This window comes from Arachis ipaensis, chromosome B5, assembly GCF_059453495.1.
Source record: "Arachis ipaensis isolate K30076 ecotype BB chromosome B5, ASM5945349v1, whole genome shotgun sequence".
NCBI lineage: Eukaryota > Viridiplantae > Streptophyta > Magnoliopsida > Fabales > Fabaceae > Arachis > Arachis ipaensis.
The window spans coordinates 109289279-109293958 of NC_142440.1; positions in this window are offsets into that span (position 1 = coordinate 109289279).

Here is a 4680-nt window from a genome sequence, read left to right on the forward strand (position 1 = left end):
CAACAGCGCCATAAACTTGATGCACACGGAAACTTGTCTCTCAACAATTTTCCTTCGGCAAGTGTACCGAATTGTCGTCAAGTAAAAACTCACAATAGAGTGAGGTCGAATCCCACAGGGATTGATTGGTCAAGCAACTTTAATTAGAGGAATGTTCTAGTTGAGCGAAGCAGAATTTGGTTTGAGTGTTACAGGAAATTAAATGGCGAGAAAGTAAATAGCAGAAAATGTAAATGCCGAAAGTAAAGAGCTGAAAGTAAATGGCGGAAGGTAAATTGCAGAATTTAAATGAGAATGGGGAAGATGCTCATAAAAGTAAATTGCAGAAATTAAAGAGAATGGGTAAGATCAGAAATGGGGATTCATTGGGCTAAGGAGATGTTGTATTCTCCGGATCAAATTCATTTTCATCTCTTCCTCAATCAATGCATTCATTGATCTCCTTGGCAATCTTAAGTGATCGAATTCCAATTCCTTGGCAATTCAATCTCTTAAATCTTGATCAATAGCCAATTTCTTGGTCAATTGCTCATGAGAAGAGATAAAGTATGGTCACTGATTATACCACATGCATTCCCAAATCAAGTGTTAGTAGGATTATAGTCACCATATCCAACCAACCCCAATTTGGTCCAACATGAGAAAGCATTTCTAGCATGATCTCTTCATTCCTCTCCCAAGGTTCAGAAGAGATCCAAGTATGAATAGCTTCTTTTCCAAGATAACTATCCAATTGGATGAAGATTGAAAGCTTTCTAGTAAAATCAAGAGAAAAGATAGAAGAAGAGTAATGAAAACTAGTATTGATCCATCAAATTACAACAGAGCTCCCTAACCCAATGAAAGGGGTTTAGTTGTTCATAGCTCTGGAAATAGAAAACAAAGATAGAGAATACATCATGAAAATTAGAACTAGAAGTGCAGAGAAAGTAAATTATACAGAGAGTAGTTCCCAATTTCCAATCCCCCAAAAAGCTTTTTTTTCCTAATTCAAATCTACCCCTATATATACTACTCCTCTGATCTTCTAGTTGGTTCTTCAAGTCTTGGATATGGGCCTTTGGATCTTAAGTTTGAAGCAGTTATCTTCTGCAGTGGGCTTAGCTTTACTTGCAGAGAAAAAGTGTGAAGTAGGCAGGGTGTTTAGCTCAGGACGTTAGTGGCGTTAACGTTAAGTGAGAGTGTGGGTTCGAGAACGTTAGTGACAATCACCTTTTTAACTAACGTTCCTCACCCAGGGATGGTCCACGTTAACTTCAATGTTAGTGGCACTAACGTGACCACTAACGTTGCATCTTGGTCCTTCGCACACGTTATTGGGACTCACCTTTCCCAATAACGTTGAGAGTCTTCCCTTCCCCCTACGTTAGAGTCCACGTTAACTAGGTTAAAGTGGCTCTTAACGTAAGCTTGCCAATCCTTCGAGAATGTTAGTGACACTTACCTTTGTCACTAACGTTCCAATGTGCCCCTACTTCCCACGTTAGAGTCCACGTTAACTAGGTTAACGTGGCTTCTAACGTAGCAATGATAGCCATTTCCAATGTTAGTGACAAAGTTGAGTGTCACTAACATTGGCTCATCATTCCCTTATCCACGTTAGCTTCCACGTTAACTAAGTTAACGTGGGAGTTAACGTTGCTCACATTGGCTCATTCCAACGTTAGTGACAATGGTGAGTGTCACTAACGTTGGCAATTCTTGCTCCCTCCACGTTAGCTTCCACGTTAACTAAGTTAACGTGGGAGTTAACGTGGCTCATTGTGGCTTAGCTCAACGTTAGTGACAAAGGTAAGTGTCACTAACGTTGGCTTCTCTTTTGCTTCTCAACGTTAGAGTCCACATTAACTGAGTTAATGTGGCTCTTAACGTGGCCAATTGTGAGCTTGGTCCAACGTTAGTGACAAAGGTAAGTGTCACTAACGTTGGCTTCATTTCTTTCTTTCACGTTAGAGTTCACGTTAACTTAGTTAACGTGACACTTAACATGGGCTATTATGGCTTCGAGGGCGTTATTGGCGATTACTTTTCTCATTAACTTTGCAAGTTAGCTCCCATTCCACGTTAGAGGTCACATTAGTTAGACTAACGTGGCTGCTAACGTGGTTCTTCCTTGCTTCCTTTGTCCTGAAATCAAGCAATAAAGTGCATCAAAGCTCTAGTCCCAGTCATGGGAAATGCATCATCCAATTTGTCATTAAATTCATACAAAATCCTCATGAAATCATGTAAAGTGCACAATGTATGCTTAAATCAAGATGTAAGTGAAATTCTACCAAAAACTTGCTTATTCCCTAAGAAAATACATGAAACTACGCTTAAAACAATAAAGAAAGGGTCAATGAAACTGGCCAAAATGCCCTGGCATCAGTCCATCCTTAACCATTTTCAGTTTATGGCCCGCAACTGTGTCTGGATGGCTAGTCTAAATGCCATCTTGGCAAGGGAGTTTAGAAAATCTCCTCTTAGTGCTACCAGCGGGTTTCTGGGGAGTGCTAAAGCTGAGTTTGAGAGGGTTAGTGGTCTGAATATTGAGTTGGAAGAGAAGGTTGCCGAGTTGGAGCTATCCTTGGAGAAGGAAAAGGCCCGAGCTACCAAGGCCGAGGCAGCGTCTAAGTTGTCGGAGGATATGAAGAAGAAAACTGAAGTGAGTTATACCCGCACTTATAGCGAGCTTCTGGAGGTGAAGGAGAAGCTTCAGTCCTCTTATGATGATTATGCTGAGTTGCAGGGTCATGTGGTCAATGGGATGAATGCGATGTATGAGAACTTGAAGGATCAAGTTCGTGTATTGGCTCCCGACCTCTACCTTAGTATTTTTAGCTTGGATAATGTGGTGGTTGATGGTAAGATCGTGCCTGTTCCAGATGAAAACGATGTCCTTGTACCCAACCTTAAGGCTGATTCTGTTCCGACCTCTTCTGCTAAGGCTATCCGTCCTGAGGTTGAACCCGATGTAGAGATCTTGAACCAGGCTGATGGTGTTATCAGGGCGGTCCTGATCAAGATCATTCCTCCCCCTTCCCGAGATGCAGCTATAGGGGAGGAGCTTGACCTTTTGTGACCTGTGCCTTTTATGTCTTCTCTTTATGAACAATTTATGTTATCTTTTGTGGCCCGACTTGTGGGTCTTGATGAACACTTTTGTAATAGTTTGTAGTTTATACACTGTGTTGTTTATTGTTCCTTTTAGTTGTCCTTTGGTGGTCTGACTTCATTCTGTCAGGCCTTTTTATGTTATTTTTGCAACTCTTTCTTTTGTCCGACCTTGATGGGCCGCTTTGTATGAGTTGATTTTATAACTTCTCACATTAATTTGAATCTCGTCGCTTTATCTTACCAACCGCATTGGGTTGGGTAATGATTTTCAGATTTTTTCGAGCATAAATTAATGCGCCTGGGTAGAAAACTTTTGAGGAATGATGAATTTTATTAAAATAAAATGCATGGGATGGAAATTTTTATACATGCCTGGTTGCCCTATAATTCGGGTGCCCCCAAGCTCTTGACCTGGTGCCTCATTAAAAAACCCTTTGCTGGGAAAAAGAGTGCACCTTAGTTCAAGGCTTTCTAGCTATAGTACCTTCTCAGGTTACAGGCGTGCCATGACCTTGGGAGCTCCCGTCCTTAGAGGTTGGCACCTTTTCCTAGTACTTCTGCCACCCGATATGGTCCTTTCCAATTTGCAACCAGCTTTTCTTCTCCCGACTTGCTTGCTCCGATGTCATTTTGGATGAGGATAAGGTCGTTGGTTGTGAAGCTTCTTTGAATTACCTTTTTGTTTTACCATAGAGCCATTCGACGCTTCAGCACTTCCTCCCTAATCCGAGCTCTTTCTCGGACCTCTGGAAGCAGGTCGAGAACCCATCTTTGTGCCTGGGGGTTTATTTCATCATTGTAGAAGATGACCCTAGGGGATCCTTTGTTTACTTCGATAGGAATCATCACCTCCATCCCGTAGGCCAATCGAAATGGCGATTCACCTGTGGTGGAGTAGGGGGTTGTCCGATATGCCCATAGGACTTGGGAGAGCTCTTCAGCCCAAGCTCCCTTTGCGTCCTGTATTCGGCGCTTTAGTCTGGCCAGTATGACCTTATTTGCCGCCTCGGCCTGTCAATTGGCCTGGGGATGTTCCACGGAGGTAAACTGGTGTGTGATTTTTAAGTTGGCCACTAGGTTTCTGAAACACATATCGGTGAATTGAGTTCCATTGTGAGGTTTGTTGGATGAGGCTTCTGTTATTGCACCCTGGCTTGGTGCTGGCTACCTTTGAGAGGGCGTTAACTCGAGTGTTTTGTTCTTGGGGTATGTGTTGGATTTTGCATTCACCAAAGCTCTTGAGATGCTCCTTGGTCCTATCTAGATATTTCTTCATGGTGGGGTCTTTTACCTGATAGCTTCCATCTATTTGTGAGGTAACTATCTGTGAGTCACTAAAGATGGTGAGTCTTAGTGCTCCGACCTCTTTGGCTAGCTTTAAACGAGCCAGCAGGGCTTCGTATTCAACTTGGTTGTTTGAAGCGGGCAGCTTGACCTTTAGGGATAGTTCTATTTGAGTCTCTTAATCGCTTTCTAGGATGATGCCTACCCCGCTCCCGACCTTGTTTGACGAGCCGTTGACATACATGCTCCACGAGACGGGTGCTCCCAGGGTGTCGGCGTATTCAGTGATGAAGCCGG